Source organism: Grammomys surdaster, unplaced genomic scaffold (assembly GCF_004785775.1).
Source record: "Grammomys surdaster isolate TR1022 unplaced genomic scaffold, NIH_TR_1.0 174, whole genome shotgun sequence".
Lineage (NCBI taxonomy): Eukaryota > Metazoa > Chordata > Mammalia > Rodentia > Muridae > Grammomys > Grammomys surdaster.
In genome coordinates, this window is record NW_021604622.1 from 24,673,694 (window position 1) to 24,693,310 (window position 19,617).

Sequence of the window (19,617 nt, forward strand, 5' to 3'; positions counted from 1 at the left end):
CAGCCATTTTCCCAGATCCTTCGCTGTGACAAGACTACGAGCCCAAGAGGCCTCTGTTCACAAGAGAGCCCTACCTTTAAGCAGTGGAGGACAGCTGTCACTCAGAGTTTACAGATTTCCCTGTCAGTCTGGGCTCCAGCTTGTCACCAGGACCTCAGCTCCTCCCTCCCCTCCTCTCCCTTGTCTTCCTATCTTTCTCCTTCTTTTTCCTCCAAACAACTCAGGACCTGTGCAGTTTCAAGTGTGCGTGACTGGTGACAGAAGAAGCCATCAGCACAGGTGGCGGCCAGTCTGTGCCACCTTCCTTCTCAGAGCCTGTCATTCTCTTTGTTTCCATGGCCCTTTTGGGAAGGGCTGACAGCAAACCACGAGGGCCTGTGTGGGAGGGAAGGACTCATTTATTTTCTTTTCCACCTCTGTCTTTGAGGGCAAGGGTCCTACATCCATTAGTCACTCAGCAACAGGACGAGTAGTGGGGGACATGTGTGGGTGTGACATTTCATAGAAATGCCACAAAGCATCTGCTGCAAAGATGGAAAGGTGGTCACTGGGTCTTGTCAAGGACCTGCTAAGGTGATCGGGTCTGACGCCCTCCAAACACCACCTTCCTTTACATTTCTAGCAATGCTTTTCCTTGTGAAAATCTTTTTACTGTTTCAGACAGAAATGATCATTTTCCTTCATTTTTTTTTAATTTTTAAATTGTGTATGTGTCTGTGTGTCTGTGCCAGCGAGTATAGGTGTCTTCGGAGGCCAGAAGAAAGCAGCAGACTCCTGGGGTTAGAGACAATTGTGAACTGCCCTGTGAGTGTTGGGAGCTGAACCTGGATCCCCTGCAAGAGCTGCCAGTGCTGTTAGTCGTAGAGCTGCCTCTCCAGCCCCAAATGATCACCTTCCCAGTGGCATTTGTGATATGCATTTGCAATACTGTGTAAGTGCCTGTCTACTTACTGCCAAGATGTGTTCAACACACGACAAAGGAAGCCTGTTTTCTTCCCCTTTCCCTCCAGCCCATGGCACCTTCCAAACTACAGCTTTTTTTCTCTGTGGATTAACCCACTCTAGATATTTCATACAAATGGAATGAGATCTTTGGGTAGGGCTTCTTTCACTTAACATAATGTTTCAAAGACCCATTCACGTTGCATTGTGTATCAATACTTCATTCTTTTTTATGGGTGAATTATATTCCATCATATGGAATTACATACTACGGTATGTTTATCTGCTGACAGACATTTAGGTTGTCCACATCTTTTGCTTATTGTAAATAACATTGACACAAATATTCACGCATATATGCATATGCATACATATATGCATATTTATATTAATATGTGTAATATACATATGTATACATATATATACTTATTTATATTTGTGTGTGTGTGAATGTGTGTGTGTGCATTTCCTTTTGGGGTATATAGCTAAGTGTAGACTCATAGGTCATATGGTAATTTTGTGCTTAACTTTTTGAAGACCTGCCAAGCTATTTTTCATGGCAGCTGTGCCATTTTCTGTTCCCACCAACAGCGCACCAGGTGTACTACTAAGGGGCCATTTGCTCTCGGGAGAGTTTCCTCCTCTGCATTCCTGCTGATAGGAGGAAAATAGAAAAACCAATTGCATGTTGGGAATGTCCTCGGCATTGACAATTTGCTTAATGTTCTTTTTTGTTTTCTATAAAACTGGCATTGGCATTTCCTCAACTTAAGTCATACTGCAAATGTGCTTCCTGCCTTTTGTCACATCAAGAAATCTGCAGAAAATGACGGCTTTCATGCAGGGTCATGGGAGAGAGTACCCATGGTTACTGGTGAAGGGTCTGGACTCTGCTCTTCTGTGGGAGGAGAAGTCAGACCCTGTAAGTACTTCTAACCCATTTGCCAGATGCCACTGTATTGAGATGTTTTCATCTCTAGTGCTGTTTCAGGTTCAAAGTCATTATCCTTATAGAGACCATTGACACTCTAGCACGAGACATTTCTTATTTACACACGAGTGATATGGGCAGTTGAGGCAGCCAGGTCCACTGGAACATGCTGTTCAAACATGTATAATGACTTCAGACAGGCTTTATGTCTTTAGGTGTGTCAGGGTCCAAACACAGAACACCACTCTGCTCTGATTTCTACTGGATTCAATTTGTCTCAGCAAGAGTTAAACCACCACCAAGGGGCCTCCCCTCATGCCAGTCACTTAGCGCATATAAATGGTCTTGATACATGAAGATTGTTGCTCACGCCACACTTGCTGCGGGTGGGCAGATCACTCCTGTGGTTAGGAGCAGAATCTAGTCATTGGTTTATAGATCTCAACTACCACAGAGAGTTTCATGAAACTGTGAGATGGTGGAGGCAGGCCTAGAGTTAGACTAATAAATCAGAGCTAAGTGGAAAAGGTTCTGGGGCTCTGTGGACAGTCATCTATGCTGCAGAGAATCTTTGAAAGAGTATAGGAGTTGTCCCTCTCAATCCCTTTTCTTATTAGTGGAGGCAGAGGCAGAAAAAGATTGAGGATCTGACAGTACCCTCCAACCCTGCTTCTATCAGACAAAACACAATCCCATGACTTCAGCAGAAGAGCTCATATACCTTCCTGTAAGTCCTGGAGGAAGAAGCTCACTGGGCAAATAGGTGGTCAATGGGAAGCCAACAACTGTCAAAACGATACAGATGGACTAGAATCAAAACAGAAGAATCAGCATCTCCCAACAGAATAAACCCTCCAGGGTAGATGGAACAAATGATCCAATCACAAAGACATGAGGGAAAGGTTACAGAGTCTGAAACACAATACTAGGTGAAATCAGAAAGAGGTAATTTATTGCCCTCATCTCCTGATGTTCCCTCAGAGGATGGAGAAGTATGGAACACGGTAAGTGCTTGTTTTTTTGTTGCTTTCCAGTGCTATAGTAGAATACTTGATACTGTATGAAACTAGGAGGTTTATTTAACGCACAGTTTGGGAGGTTGAAAGTCTAAGCTTGAGTGGCCCTATCCATTTGAGTCCCCATGGCGACGGCTCCATGGAAATAGAGTGGATGATCACATGGCAATCATCTATAATAATCCAATTCTCGGAGGAACTAACTCTTTATTAACTCAAGAATTTCCCCACTCTCCAAAAGGGCATAATGCAGGTGACCTAACCAAATTCAACCATGCTCTGCCTCTTCAACGTCCTGCTGTGGCTGCTCAGCCTGCCACACTGAAGACTAAACTGTCAATGCTCGGCTCTCCAGAGGATGCATTGAAAGCCCACAGCAACAACAGAGCAGTGTTTGCCCAGTGAACGAGAGAAGAAACTCTGTGCTGCCACACCCCACCAACCCATCAAAAGCAGCAGAGAAGACCAACGTGACTCAAGTCTAAACACTCAGGGCATGTTAGAAATGGAAACACTTTAAACATGGAGGAAAAGAAAACGCAGGAGCTATTACAAACCAGCTAAGGGATGTAGCAGAGAAGTCACCAGGTTGGACATCAGGACGTCTGAGTCCCATGCTACTTGTTTTTTTTCCAAAATGACACATCCCTCAAAGGGCTGCTTTTAAATTGGTGGAGTACAGGCACTCAACAACCAGTGTTGGGGGTAATTAGAAACAGAAAAAACCTAGTGGGACAGCAAGACCTACAGCCAAAAAATCCCCAGGTATGTTAGAAGTGACAAGTGAAAATGGTAAATGTGACAGCCGTAAGCAGATGGGACATGGTACTCACAGAGCCTCTGCTACTGGAGGGTTTGTAACTGTCTTTAGTCTGTTGCTCAGTTATACCAGCCCCCATGAAGCCCAGCCTCCAGCGTATGTATCTGAATTCCCTCTGTGCTCTTTTGTACAAGACACTCTCCCAACTCCCCTGCATCACTCTGAGCTTAGCTGCTTCCATTCAGTGAGTGCCTCGGAGAGATCCACGTTAGCACGCACTGACCTTCATCTTCCATACTGCTGGCTAGGATGTGCAGACAAATAGAATAATACGGCAGAAACCCAGAGGGAGAAGGTTTCACAGCACAGCCATAGCAGAGCTCTCTGTCTAATGTGGGCATTAATTTCCAGGGCACTTTCGGGCATTTTCAGGCATGTGAGAATGCAATTGATCCCCCTGTGTTAGGGAGTCACTGAAGGATGTGCTCCAGGCGTCACTGAGCACAGAATCAACAAGGCTCATGTAAAATGTAGGTGATGGTCCATCTAGCTCGCAAGCTCAATCTTCCTCCATCCTCCCATCCTTTCTGTCTTGTCTGTCTGTCTACTTCCTATATTTCCTATTCTTTCTTTTCTCCAGAGCCCTTATTCTTGAGTCTTGAGTCTTAGATCCCTACAAAGACCTTTCAATTTATTACACAAAGCAATTCATTTATTCCGCTCTGCTCCACCCTTGCTTATGGTAACTTCCTCCTATGTGGTCAGTCCTTTAACACTCTCTGCATTGGCCAGAGCATGGCCACCCAGCATTGAGCATCATTTTCATCCAGGCACTCTGGTGAAGATTATTCAGTCAAGAGCAACTCTTCTCCGGGCAAAACCAAATTTCTACTGTTTTCCTATTTTCAAATTTGTAATTTTTTTTTGAAAAAAACAAGTCCTCATTTAGGGCTCTGTAGCTCACACTGTCATACTTGTCCTAACTTTTTGACTTGGACATTAATTAATTTCTCCCTATTCATGCCTTCTCTCCCCTTTTGAATCAGCTCAGTGTGTTTCCTGCTGAGCTTTGCTGAACACTTTCTCACAGGCTCTTATGTGTGACTACGCCTTAGTGTTTTCAGATAACATAGGTTTCTGCTTATCCGTTCTCTTTTATTCATGGGGGCTTGTGCATATTTCTGTTTTTCCTCTGGATGGAGTTGGAATTTTTAATTTTGATTTGATTTTGAGTTCATGGCTTCATGGCATGATGAACATGGGAGTTCCTGCAGCTTTTTACTCCCCAGAGGTTCCAGTTCTGCCCGAGGACGGACGATTGTTATTGTACATTCACGGGCACTTGAGCTGAAGGTGGTCTTCATTGACTGGTCTTCATTCCAGGTTGTGTGTGTGTGTGAATATATGTGTATGTGGATTCTTATACACGTAGGAGTCAGACCCTCCATGTTAATTATGCTGCTTAGGTAGTCTTTCTGGAGTTTATTTTTAGGTCCACGTATGAAGGACAGAGGGAGAGTCACACACACCTAGAACTTTGTGTCTTTATTGTGAAGTTGTACTGTTGAACTTTGTGTAAAGTGTCTGTTTTCATCTTTCTTTATTGAACTGCTCTGCAGTCTGTACTCCATCTTAAGTTGATTTTACAATCCCAGCCTTGCTCTCTCTTTTTTTGTAATTGAGTAATATTTCTCGGATTTCTGCATCTAAAAGTAATCACAAACATACAGACATACACAGACACACACACAGACACAGACGGACACAGACACACACAGACACAGACATACACAGACACACACAGACACACAGACACACACACAGACACACACACAGACACACACACAGACACACACACACACACACACACACACACACACACACACACACACACAGCATACCATGATACGCCTGTGGAGGTCAAAAGGCAAATATGCAGGAACTGGTTTTCTCTTTTAACTGAGGGGAGCCTGGGAATTGAACTCAGGTCATCAGGCTTGTTGGTAACAAGTACTTTTGTGTCTGCTGAGCCATATCACTGGCCCAGTGACAGCTCTTCCATTGGAGCAGATTGTATTTTCTGACGAGTATATCACTGATATCTCCCTGTTGCCTATGGTGTCTAATGGGGAGCAAATTGAAACGAGATAGTTTCTTTGTTCACAATTTCCCTTTTAAAGGCTGAAAAACTTTACTATATTCAGTCTAGAAGGTGATCATCCTGTATCACCCACCCCCATGCTGCATAGAATACTGCTTCCTCATAGAGATTGTCTTGTTTTTTTAAAAGCTTTGTAAACGCTCCCCAAGTTATTTGCTCTGTTTTGTTGCTTGGCATTCCAGTGATGAACATGTTGTGTAATGCTGACGTCTTCTGTCTACAAGTTTCCTTTTTTCACGTTCGGTGTGCTTCTCAGGACGTTTCCAGGCTCATCCTGCTGTGGTCCGTTGTAATAGTTTGTATGTGCTTGGCCCATGGAGTGGCACTATTAGGAGGTGTGGCCCTGTTGGAGTAGATGTGTCACTGTGGGTGTGGGCTTAAGACCCTCATCCTAGCTGCCTGGAAACCAGTATTCTGCTAGCAGCCTTCAGATGAAGATGTAGAACTCTCAGCTCCTCTTGCACTGTGCCTGCCTGGATGCTGCCATCTTCCTGCCTTGATGATAATGATCTGAAACTCTGAACCTGTAAGCTAGCCTCAATTATAAGAGTTGCTTTGGTCATGGTCTCTGTTCACAGCAGTAAAGCCCTGATTAAGACACCCATCTTTACGCTCTGGTCTTTCTCTATACATTAGCTCAGATTATGTCTCTTCTTGTTGACTCACTGTCCTGCTGTCAGGCTGCTGCATTCCTGAACTCCCTTTATCAGGATTTTGACCTTGGATTTTCCAGATTCTATGGTGAAACACCTAGTTAATTTAAAAATGTTCCACGGGATGTTTTTCTGGTGGCTGTTTGTCCTAGTGACATGCATTTAACCACTATTACCCAGGCCAGTGGCTCTCAACCTCACTAATGCTGGAACACTTTAATACGATTCCTTGTGTTGTGGTGACCCCCAACCATAAAACTGTTTTTGTTGCTACTTCATAACTCTAATTTTGCTACTGTTGTGGGTTGTAATGTACAGGTATGATATGCAGGGGTTACACAGGTGGAGACCCCCTATTTTAGGCAATCTTTCACAGAAGGAAGAAAGGTGCGCTAGCTTCTTTCATTGCTCAACACTTGATTGTCATGTTTTCCTTGCAATTTCTTTCTGTTTGCTTTTCCTGAGATGTCGTTTTGCTGTGGACTGCTGGCTGGCGGAGAACTCGATATGCTGACCTTCTTGGCCTGTGAACTCACACAGATGCCCTTACCTCTGCCTCCTGAGTGATGGATTGGAAGGCTTGTACCTCCACTTCTGACTTCAGTTCTGTTCTGAGAGTAGAGCTGAGATGGCTTTCAGAAACGGGCACGTGCTGAGGTGAGCCTTTAAAGCACGGTCTTTCGCACAGCCTTCTTTACGTCCTTCAGTGAAACCCTGGAGGGTTCCTGCTACAGGCTCTGCTCACTCTCCTCCCCCTTACCCTCTGTGGTTATTGGTTGGGGCTGGGGATGGAGGACGATGCCTGTCACAGCAGCATGTGGCTTGTTACCATCAGGAGAGTGTGCTTTTGGTGCATTTTGATGAATATATATATACCCATACTTTTTTTTGTCACTTTGTGCTTTTCTACTCTCCCATGTGACCTGCACTTGGTTACAGCTGCACTTACTGATCTCACATATTTGACCATCTGTATATTAAACTTCTCTTCAAATTTTACAGAGAGTGAAGTTTGTATGATTTCATATTTCTTCTATATATATATATATATGTGTATATATATATATACACACATATATGTATCACAATAGATATATTGTATAGTACTGTCAATGCAAAAAACCATACTTCTAAGGGAATAAGAGAGTTTATTCTGGAGCCATCTTGAGTATCATTGTTGATACAATGTCTTAACACTGTGTACAACATAGTCCAGGAAAACATTTTTGAATTACTCCAAATTCCCTATTCCACCATTGAAGCAGTTTAATAGTTACAAAACAAGGAAAGTCATAAATAAAGGCCGATTTAAAATATACTGGTGGGTCCATCAGAGAGGTGGGTACAGTGAGCCGAGGGAAACTCTCCTGTAGGCTTCAGATGCTATCTGATGACAGTCTTAGCTTTTGGGTTGGTAGAAGCTAGCTGTTTGCTATGGTAATGAATTTCAAAAGCTCTTTATCTATTAGTCATGGTATACTCTGATGTGGCGGTGGGGTAGGAATGGGTTTTCAGAGGCTAAGGCTAGTCCGAGATAAGGTAAGGAGCCTCTGCACCTGCAGCATTCCAACCCCCTCACATGACTGTAGCCTTAATCAACCAGTCTTTGCAGACACAGCTTCTTTCCAGGAATTTTTATCAGATCACTATCTACATATCTATATGCATATATATATATATATATGTATATACATATATACATATATATATATATATGCTATCTTAATATCTTTTGTTGAATAGCCATAGTTTTCTTCTCTCTGTTTAAATGGCCTGTTTATCATGTACTAAACTATAATTTTTTTAGAGTATTTTATAGTGATTCTTTTTTCAGTTATATTGATACATTTTCTTAACATTGTGCACAAGATGCTTTTTGTGTCTTCATTTTCTGAATCTCTTTGCTGTTTGTTTGTTTCTTTGTTTTTGTTTAGTTTTGTTTTTACCATGATTTTGGATTAAGTTCAGTAAGGTCCAGGCTGAACCTTAAAAATGACATACAGTGTAAAGTAATTGTTTATTGAGATTCAGAATTATTTAAAAAGATTGAACAAGAATGTCTTTGTTTGAGGCTCATACTCAATAAAATACCATTTGGGAAATTCTTCTGGAGAATTTTAGCACCAAACTTGCTGAGTGTTCGATAAGAACACACCTATGCTGTTAAGGAAGTATCAGTTTGTGTTTGTCTAAATTCTCTTAAAAGTCAGAAAGGAGATTAAGTTTAGAGTCTTTTTGGAGGACTGATTTCTCTCCCCTTGACCAGTTCGGATGATTAATCATGCTTGGAATTTAATCCTCCAACAATCACGTGCAAATTCCCACTGCAATCTGTGTGCTTAGGGCATGCCGTTATGTAATACAGTTCTAGATTTGGTGCAATGGTGTTTTTGAACCTACACTCCTGACCTGGTTGACAAACTCTTCAGTGTCTTGTGCGGAACCAAGACAGAATGATCTTAAGTATCTGTAGGCAGCCTGGATGACTGTGTCCAATCCCAGTTAGTAGACTGTGGGAATCTTAAACCTTTCCAACCTGTGTGGATTCATGTGAGCAAGCAGAGTAAGAGGACCTATGACTGAGACAGATAGCTGGGCAGGTTAATGGAGATGCCACGGAGAACTTGATATTGCACTGCTCTCCAGCCATCAGACTCCTCCTTTTCCAAATGCCCCTTCTAGTCACCGGAATTTTTCTGATATTTCTTGATAAGCAACACCCAATGCTGTGGTGTCGGGCAACCCTGCTTATACACTGAAGGCCTAAAAACAGCTATAGCCCTAAAAATCAGCAATAGACCTGGCATACATGTCTGCTAACACAAAGTCTTGGGTCTCTGTGGAAAAACACTGAAACAGATGACTATAAGCTATTGTAAACAAGCAACTTTGGTGGAAAATTGTCATGTTGAATAGTTATAGACCTTGTAGATAGGTAACCTTGGTGGATAGTACCAACTTAGATAAGGACAAGTGAATCGTAGTCAGAGTCATAGTGACATGTCCCCTGAACCTTCATCCAGCTGATACTCTGTTCTGGAAGATAACTGTACTCCCCCTGAACACCTATGCCCCTGTGTCATCCCCTTCCCCACATCCTGTCTTTTTTGTGTATATAGTCCCTGTGTGAAAAAAGTAAAATTGGCGATTTGGTCAGACTATACACAGATCACCATTTTTTTTGTGTCGGCCTGTCCCCCACTTTTTCTTTCAGGTGATCTCCCTGGACCCCTGTTTAATGCCCTGCTGGACAGGACACTGTGGAGAGCAAATCACTCATCGCATAGACTTATGGATGCTATTTTTGATACCCGATGATTTTAATAACATTTTTCCTGCATCTGTAATTATAACAATCTATTTTTGGTACTTAATAATATGTATTTGTATTTCCCCCTCATTTTTCTCGACTGACTGTTTTGGAGTTGGCTCATCTTATTTTTTTTTTCAGCACTGGATTTACTTCCCAGTGCAGCTGCTTTGCTACTTAGTTGTCTGTTTATCCGCATTGTGTTCATCTCCCTTCCCCTTCTTGGTATTATCGATGTTTTTCTAGTTGGCAGAGTCCATTGCTTATTTCATCAATTTCTGCTTTTTGGTTAGTACTAAAAACACTCAAAGTTAGAAATTTCTCTCCAAGTACTTAGCATTCGATTAGTACCGAGGTTGGGAAACCAAAGGTGCGGGAGGAACATCCATTCTGTGGCTGTAAATGAAGCCTCAGCAGAGCACGCCTTACCCACCTATCCACCCACTGGATATGCCTGCTCCCATGCTAGTGTGGCACGCCAGGTCAGCATGGCTGGCAAGCCTGAATGTGTACCATGGCAATTCACAGGAAAGGCCTAGTGCCTTCTGTGATAAAGCATTGCATAACTTCTGATATGCAGCTTTGCTGTTTTTATTTTCTAACTAATCTGCAATTATTAATGCCCCCCAAAGTTATCCAGGAAATTGCTTTTAATTTCCTATTTGCTTTTTCTTATCCATAACTTTATTGATCTCTCCCTTTTATTGTATTTGGGAAGAGGCTGTGTGTGACCTATGGGGCTTCTGTTTTCATTTAGTTGTTGGAAGATGATCAATGCTGGTGTAAAATATGAACACTTTTTATATAGCTGCCCCAAAGACATTGAAAAAGATACATATCCTCTATGGTAAAGTTAATATTTGTTGACCTTATTTGTTATACACTGCAAATCTGTTTCCTTATTTGCTTATTGTTTATATAAAGATCGGAAATTTGCTTTGAAACTATGCACGTGATTTTTACTGGCATCTTGTTATATTTCTTTTAGCTTTAGTTTGGATTATTTTGATACTAAGCCAGTTGTCAGATAGGCTTTCGTGCAAATACAAGGAGCACTGATTCAAAAGGTCCCCGCTCCTGGGGCTTGCTCTGTCATTGCTCTTTGGGCTCAGTTCCCTGTCCTCATGCAGCTGAGTGCTGGCCAGAGCAAGATGTCGCTGCAACTGCCACCGTTCGTGGTATTGGCCTTTCTGGTGGTTAACCCACACCAGGTATGGATCAGCTGTTCACAAATGGAGAATGACCTATTAGTATAGTCCGTTTGCACACAACCAAATTGCCTGTTCACAAACACCGCGCTAAGCAAATGCCTGGTGCTTGCTTACGGTCACGAGGTTCTACCATGGCGTACTACACCATACGAGTAAAATCTCTTTGGGAAGTTGCCCACTTGTAGTGTAACATCCTGTCCAATAATAAATTTACCTCTGCAGTTTATTTGAATAACACTGTCTGTGTGCTTTCTTTTCGGCTGCAGTTTTGGCTATGGTTTTGATTACTGTTTTATTATGGGTCTCAATTGTTATTTCGTTTAAATATGCCATGGCAGGTTATATTTCCCTCAAATGGCCAAACATTCTGTTCATCCCACAAAGCTCCTTTTTGTAGGGGGAACTGGGCATTCTTCTCATAGAGGAGTGGGGGCTAGGCTCTTTTCCCTCGAATGCTAGGTGACGTGTGACTACAGAAGCAGCCATACAACAAAACTTGAAGGCCACACGAGGTAGAACTCATTGGTTTTCTTGACTGCTTGCCCTGAAGCACAGGCACCACAGGGCCCGTGTTGCTCTGTCCATGTCCACCCAGCCGGACAGCTACACCGATGCAGCCACATCCACATAGCCACGCCCACAGAGCAGGACAGCCACGCCTATGCAACCATATCTACATAGCCACACCCACAGAGCAGGACAGCTACACCTATGCAGCTACATCTACATAGCCACGCCCACACAGAAGGACAGCCAGGCCTATGCTGCCACATCCACATAGCCACGACCACAAACCTTACTGCTTTCAGATTCACACATTTTGCTGCTCCCCTTGGAATGTTGTTTTAATTCTGTGGTTTACAGTTTTATTCTGTTCATTTCCTCAGCAAGCTGCTCCCAGACGCCACTGTGGAAAAGGTTTTTCTCCGAGGTCACCATCCTACCTCCTTGTGTTGTGCTTTCCTTTTCTTTCCGAAAAGATGTTGTCACATCCATTTGCTTGTGTACGAACCTGTATTCCCAACTGCAGTACACACCCTCTGACAGTTGAGATTTTAGCAGTGTGATTGTCGCAGAGAAAGGTGGTTCATTGCAGCGGTTACATAGGTACGCACGTTATCTATTTCTTGCATGATCAGACGCTTCCCTATATTTTCTATTCACATTTGAGAAGACCTAGGGAATCTCTGTACTTCTCTTGCAGACCTGGCATTGCCTCTCATTGCGATTTTGGAGGTCATAGTTCGCCCTCTACAGTTAGTTAGTACCATATTTTTTTTCTGTCATTTATATTATGGAAGATAAACCAAATGCAACCCTATTTCCATTTTCATTTGCAGGAACAGTTGCCCCCAGTGGATGGGTCTAGGATTCAGCCCTTGCATATAAACATGTTTCACCTAACCCTCACATTCTCAGTTGCAGAACTCAGACTTACAACCCTGCGGCTCTGTCACCTTAACTCCAGCATTACTTGGGCACAACAGTGCTAGCTTTGTAATCCCAACTATCTGGGAGGCTGAGGCAAGAGAATAACAAGTCAAAGTCATTTTGGCCAGTGTAGCTGTCTCAAATTAAAAAAGGGGGGGGGGCTATACATCTTAGTGGTGGAGGACTTGCTCTATATGTGAGATTTACTTGGTTGGTTTAATCTTTGATATAAAGCAGTAGAAACAATGAAAACAAAGAGGAAGAGAAGGCTTAGAAGGTGAAAGAGGAGGAGGAGGAGGAAGAAGAGGAGGAAGAAAAGGAAGAGGAGGAAGAAAAGGAAGAGGTAGTAGAGGAAGAAGAGGAGGTGGTGGAGGGAGAAGAAGAGGAGGGAGAGGAGGAGGAGGAGAAAGGAGGAGTCTATAACACCATGTTCCTTCCCACAGTCTCCCCAAGGAGAATGTGTCTCTGTGTTCTCCACATCTAGAGATCTCTCAGCTGCCTTGGCTCAGGGTCGCCCCCTCCATCTTTAAAGCCAGCAGAGTAGGTAAGTCCTTACTCTGCTCTGCCCTCTCTTCGGCAGGCACATCTGTCTTTAATTTCCCTCTTCTGCCTCCTTTCCCACATTAAGGTGCCTTAAGGTGACATTGGCACATTAAAATAACTCATGTTTATTAACCTGTTATTTTTAGACTAGCTAGCAAATTTGTCTTCCTCTGTTACCCAGTTCTCCTTTGCCCCGTGATGTAGCATTCACAGGTACCTGGGAGATCCGTGGTTTCTTCACACTGAATACTTCAGTCTGCCTTTACTTACTTCTCCTAACAATGATTTTTGAAATCGGCATATTTTTCCAAATGAGAAAAAAAAAGTTATTTTATTATTTAGTTTAAAACTTCACGTGTATGGAGTTTTGCATATTTGTTTGTGGAATCGGCACGGCAATGGGCATCCACGTTTAGCTTATATGGAAAAGGATGGTGGATTCTTACAGAGGAAATTGTGTCTAAGCAGTTGACTTGAGATTTACTTGTTAATCTGAGGCATCGCCTCACCAGGTGAGCCCTTCCAAAGAGTCTAGAGATCAAGGCTGACAGACAAAGCAGTAGTGGTACTCTCTGAATGGTCCTCCTCTAGAGCTGTCACATGTCAGGGAGTGGTGACTGGGCTCTGGAGCTGAGGACCTCAGCCCTAAAAGTGCAGGTATGTGAATTCTGCTATCAGTTCTTCCAAACCTTGTCTTAGACCCGAGAGTCATCTTGGTTTGTGCTGATGTGGTTTAGGATGGAAACCCAGAGGGTACAGCGCAGGTCTTCTTAGCAGGGCGCCGGCGGAAGTGTAAGCCAGGGATACTTTAGCAGCTACGGTTTGGTATTTGCCTCACAGCTTTGGAACGTAGGTATGCTTTGAGTTTCTAAATAATGTACTTGAGTCCGATGTACAGAATTACTAACTTCAGCTGTCACTGTTTTTGCCTCTTTGGTGATGGGTGAAGCCGCTCTCACAAATGTATGGACTCCTCTACACGTGTCTGCCCCATCAGGGTTTTAACAAAGGCCCAAGAGTCCACATAGGTCACGGAGTTTCTGGTCTCAAAGTTGTGGGCTTTTGTAGTTCAATGTTCTCTTTCTTTTATCTTTCACCAATTGGAGGAGAAAACAGTTCTACTTCGTAAACCGGCAGATCGTGGAACTTCCGGTTTCTCTGAGCTCCCAATTCTGCGAGCAAAATGGCCGTTTCTTCTTTTGTCCTCCCTTACTGCGCCTGCCTGTCAAATGCAGACATTAGCAAATATCCAATACGTTCAGCTTTCCCATTTCCTTTTGGGAGCCTGGAGTTCGTTTGTTATACTTTCTACTCTCAACGTTATAACAGGCGATAGGGTTGGCAGATGCTTTACCACTGCAGACTAGGAACTTTCCGGCCACCTGCCGCTCAGCCCTCAAGTCCAGGGACGTGTTTGCATTCCACTGTGGTGGCACCTCAGCTGCTGTGTCAGTCTGCATTGCGCAGCCTCCCTGGACAGCCACCAGACTGTCTGTAGCTTACAGAGTGACAAAGGCTGAAATCAGGGAAGATGACTGGCTGGCACAGTGAGCAGCCCCTCTCTGGAAGTGCATGGTGGTTTCCGGTAATGACTGGGAAGGCTTCCGCTTGAAAATGTCACATGTTGCGTCTGCTCACATCTTATTGGCCAAAGCAAGTCACAAAGCCAAGCTCAGCTCAGTGACTCAGCCTTTTCTTCTCCCTTAGAACAGAGTGGGGCTTATCTACCCTGTAGACCAGAGCCTGCTTCTGAGTCCGAGAGGGGTGCGGATCGTGAAGTGTCTGCGAGCTGCGAGATCTGGCATTTATTTTTCTTTGCTGAAAGGCACTCATCTGTGCCTGATTCATTGAGCAGGAGGTTGGGCACATGGCTTTTGCATTCTAATTTTATTTAAAATTTAAAAAATTTATTCTTGAGAATTTTATACATATATACAATGAAATACAATCACATTCACCTCCAATTTTCTCCAACTCTCCCCATATCCTTCTCCAACATTGGCTTCTCCTAATCTTATTTGTTTGTGTGTGTATGTATGTATGTATGTATGATAACCCACTAAATTCCAGTTGTTGTCCTTATGTGTATGGGTGTGGAGCCATCTATCAGAGCACGAAACTTACCGGTGGGCACAATCTCAAAAAAGAATGACTGCTCTGCCGACAGCTCCTCGGGAAGGGGTGGGGGTGGAGTGGGGCGGGGGACCACTTCTTTCATCTATTTGGCCCATGAACTACTTTAGTCAATAAAGTATGAGCAAGTACGGGTTGTGACTTGCAGCATCACAGGTCCCTGGAAAGACAGACAGCTCAAACATTTCCACTATTTCCACTGAAACAAACCTGGGTCACACAAATGCTGCCTGGCGGTCTGACACAGGTAGTGTACTGTTTTTAAATACTCCATTTGCACCTTTTAACTCACAGTCTCAAGACTGGCCTTTCCTTAATAGGAATTTTGATGAATTTATCCATAACTGAAGCCAACAGGGCTGGGCATCCTGAAAGCTGCCTACCTGCCCAGCATGGGCCACGTTCCCTTCAGGTATTTAACTGCTTCAAGCTAGTGTTTAAGGCTCGTTAGTGAACTCTGTGCCACCCAGGTTCCCATCTACCTTAAGTGGAAACCTGCTCCAGATATGCTTCTATTCTGGTAAAGTATAGTCAGTAGGCGGGTTGTACACAGTGTGACATTCTTTTGTCCTTGTGTGAGTGACTAAGTAGAAGGTGTAGATTAAATTAAGTGATATAGACGCTTACCATGTGACAGATTGGATCCTAAAGAACCACCCAGAGAATACGACTGTATGTGGGAAAATCCATCCTCGGTTGCCCTTGAGGGACAGTCTACTTTATTTAAAGGATACTTTTTATTTATTCTTGAGAATTTTTATATATGCATACATTAAAATATGAACCCATTTACCCCATTTCTGTCCACTGACCCTCCTCATCTCCTGATATTGTCCCCTTTTCAACTCCAAGTCTTTTTGGGGGGATGTGTGTGTGTGTGTGTGTTTTGTCTTGAGAATAAAATAATATTAAAGGTTTTTTTGAGTATTAACAGACAGTAAAAATTAAGTACAGTATGTCTCTGTGTCACACCTACCGAGCGGCTAGCCAGCGGCCGTCTACTTTTCTGAATGTTCTCAGCTCTTTCTCTTCAGATTTTTTTTTTTTTTTTTTTTTTTTTTTTTGGTTTTTCAAGACAGAGTTTCTCTGTGTAGCCCTGGCTGTCCTGGAACTCATTCTGTAGACCAGGCTAGCCTCGAATTCTCGAACTCAGAAATCCGCCTGCCTCTGCCTCCCAAGTGCTGGGATTAAAGGCGTGTGCCACCACCGCCCGGCTTCTCTTCAGATTTTGACGGCTGATTTTGATAGCATCTTCTCCCAGGTCCATGGTAATTTGTTCCCTTGGCTTTTTCAGTAAGATCATTTTCTTCATCTGAATCCTCACTTCCTTTTTTTCCCTCTGTATCTACATCATCAGGAATTTCTTCAGCACTTTCAGTTTCTTCAGAGAGCAGCAGTGAGTTTGCAAACAGAGAGCACAGGAAAGAAGCCCACGGCAGCACGTGGGCTGCGGTGTGAAGAAGCTCGTTAGTCGCAGGTGGGTTCTTCGATTAGGGGGGTTGTACCAGCTCATTCTCTGAAGTTTCATTTAACTTTGCAACCTGCTGTTGCCTGTGTTTTCCCGATATGAAAGAAAATGGGGTCACTGTGAACTTTCTTCTGCTAGCAGCTGTCTGCTTGTTGGTGATTTAGTTAGGACGTAAAACTTGTATCTGTTCAGCCACTGGTGAGGTTCTGAGGTGAATGATTCCGGGACATCTCATGGTACAAATACTTAATGGCCTTGGCTCGCTAGGTTTAAACACAAACAGATCTGAGCCCACTGAAGACTGAGCCACCGCAGCAACATGGTTTGAGTAAGGGTTGGATTCCACAACGCTAACATTTAATTTTGCACTCCACTGCATTGAACAGCTGATCAGAGTCCAGCAGCAGAGAACGCCATTCTCAGTGCTGCCGAGAAGATACTTTGAGCATGTCAGTCTTCCGAAGCAAAGGTGCCTTATTTTCCCAGTTCGTTGGCAAAATGTACATTTTAGTTTCCATGTTTCTGAATCCCAGATTGTAACTATTTCCCCAAAGATAACTGCTAGTAAGGAGCCATCTTCAGAGAAACAGCAATTGCTTGCTTGATATTTATGGTACTTGATACTCAAAAAGTCACAAGTCCAGCCAATGGCTTTTTTGTTAATACCCATATTTGGCCATCCCTGCTAGCTGTGAGCAGGATGGGTTTTTTTCCATAGTTTTCTGCTTTATTGGAACAGGGAGCTGGGATGTGGTTATCATGTGGCATGGTGATCTTGGTGTTAAGAACAAACCCTTGGGTTTTCTTGCTGTAACTCCACAGTTCCATTTGCAGCTGGAGTTCATCTTCATTTCCTTGCCTTTGTTCAACTGTTGCCAACCAAGTACCAGAGCAGCTGAAGGCAGCCTTCGTTAGTTCAGTTTGGAGTAGACCCTCAACCTTGATGTACCCTTGCTGTATGATATCTAGAGTATATAACTGCCTATCACCCTTGAGAGAATAAAACTGCAGGTGGTCAGGCTTTCCATTCAAAACTAAAGCTTTGGCTCTTGGGTCAGCCATCAAACCAGTAGATAAACTCCCATCTTTCACTAAGCCTTGAATCACTGCAGATGCGTCAAGGGTTCAGTGGATAACTGTTATCTTGTTATCAGAGTGAGAAGTAGAGAACAAGTCTCCCAAAGGTGAGATGGAGAGTGCTCAATGGTAGATCCTGACTGAGAGAGACACTCCTTATTCTCTGACCCATTATTGTTCTTATTCTCGCTACTCTACAAGACACACTCACACCTATCACTCAACAGGTTGATGCCCCTGACTGTAAAAGCCAAGTCCATAACCATGTCTTGGTGCCAATGCAAATATATATAGGTGTACTTCTTATAATCATGAAAATTCCTCTGAAGGCCGATTTTGTTGCCCATGTGACCAGATGTGATGTCATCTTCCTTTGGGTAGCAGGCTACACTGGGTGGCAGGCTACACATGTGAGATTGTGTTTTTGCATTCTTCTTCTTTTTTTTTTTTGTTGATGGTAAGGTAAAATTGCATGTTTTTTTTTTCTTTTTGAAAAAAAAATAGGCAAAAGCCCTGGACTGCACCAACATATTCTCCCTCATTTCCAAAGGCAGTGCTCTTGGAGGACCCGTTTATGTAATCCAAAACAAAGGTGAGCTCTTCAGCTTCTTCATCCTGGCTTGGTGACTTGGGCAGTTTCACTGAAACCACCTGAAATACATCTGGTTCTTTCTTTATGGAAGACAGAATCTTTGGCTTGGGGAAGAATAAACAGGGCATGCAGTTTAGGTCCAACAATGAAAGTCTTTATCAAAATGCTATCAAGATAGCTTAACTGTGCCATCAAAGGAACATGAATAGAGTTAAAGATGGTTGTTGGGGTTGATGAGGATTCCAGACACCAGATTTTTGTGCCCATGCAAAATGTGTACACGCTCGTCTGTGGCTGTGCTATAGACCTTTACAAAGTCTCCAGAGACACAGAAGACATACCTTTCAAAATAGTTTAAGAGTTATATATATTCAAGCATATGTGTTGTCAAGCCCATGAGGATATGGAAGATGGAGTCATTTGAAATCTGCAGAGAATAAGGCTCTCTTGAAGTTCAGCCAGCTGCCGCTGCAGGAAACCACATGGACACTCTCGTCTGCCATCTTCTCACAGACTCACAGGGTGTGTTTTTAACACACATGCTCACCAAGCCTGTGCTGAGTGTTTATCTGTCTGTACCAGCTCTGTTTAGAAGCAAGAGATACAGGGGGGAGGCAACAAGGCATGAGACCTTGTGGGTCTTTTATGGTGTAGTGGAAGAAGACTGTTCAGTAGCAAGTGTTGACTGATAAGGATGGGGTGGAGATGGACAGATGACATAATCATCATCCCAGCAGGCAAGATCTTCCAAACCCAAGACCATCATTTCACTGTCTTTCTCATTCCTCATGTTTTTCCTGTATTACTTTACAGAACAGTTACCCTACCCTGTATCTCTACCAAAGGGACACAGAGTCCCCAGAGTCCAAGGCAGTGTACGCTATTTCCCAACATTTTATTTCTTGACAGTTTCCTGGATGTATTGATCTTATGGGTTGCCTCCATAATAGTTGTGCCAGTATTGCACATACGGGCGCATCTTGACAACGGACATCTAAAAAATATAATCGAGTTGACAGTAAAAGTTAACACTCACAACTGGACACACTGAGCTCAGAGATTTGACTCTGATTCACACACCTCATACTTCACAGAGTCAGTGAGCTATCCCTGAGATATCCTTTCCGTAGGAACAGCAGAAGCCCATGAGAATATGTGGACGTGTATGAAAGTGCTTGGCCTGGGCTTCATACTAGTGTACCAGTTCTCTTATATTCTACTAAATAAATTCGTGTACCTAGGCTGGGATCAGAGTTGGAGAGTATTATCAACCTACTTGGCAAAGTGAAGGCTGTGGTAGGAGTGATGCATCAAGTCGCTTGTGTATAAAGCACAGCCTTCCACTTAAGGTGGCTTAGAGAAGTGACTTCCTTGGTGGACACTGTGTAG

At 43.3% G+C, this 19,617-nt stretch overlaps 1 pseudogene; it reads right to left on the reverse strand.

Annotated features, from left to right (window-relative positions):
* LOC114621306 overlaps window positions 1–18,731 on the reverse strand; it is a 31,307-nt pseudogene extending 12,576 nt beyond the window's left edge.
* Between the last annotated feature and the right edge of the window lie 886 nt (window positions 18,732–19,617).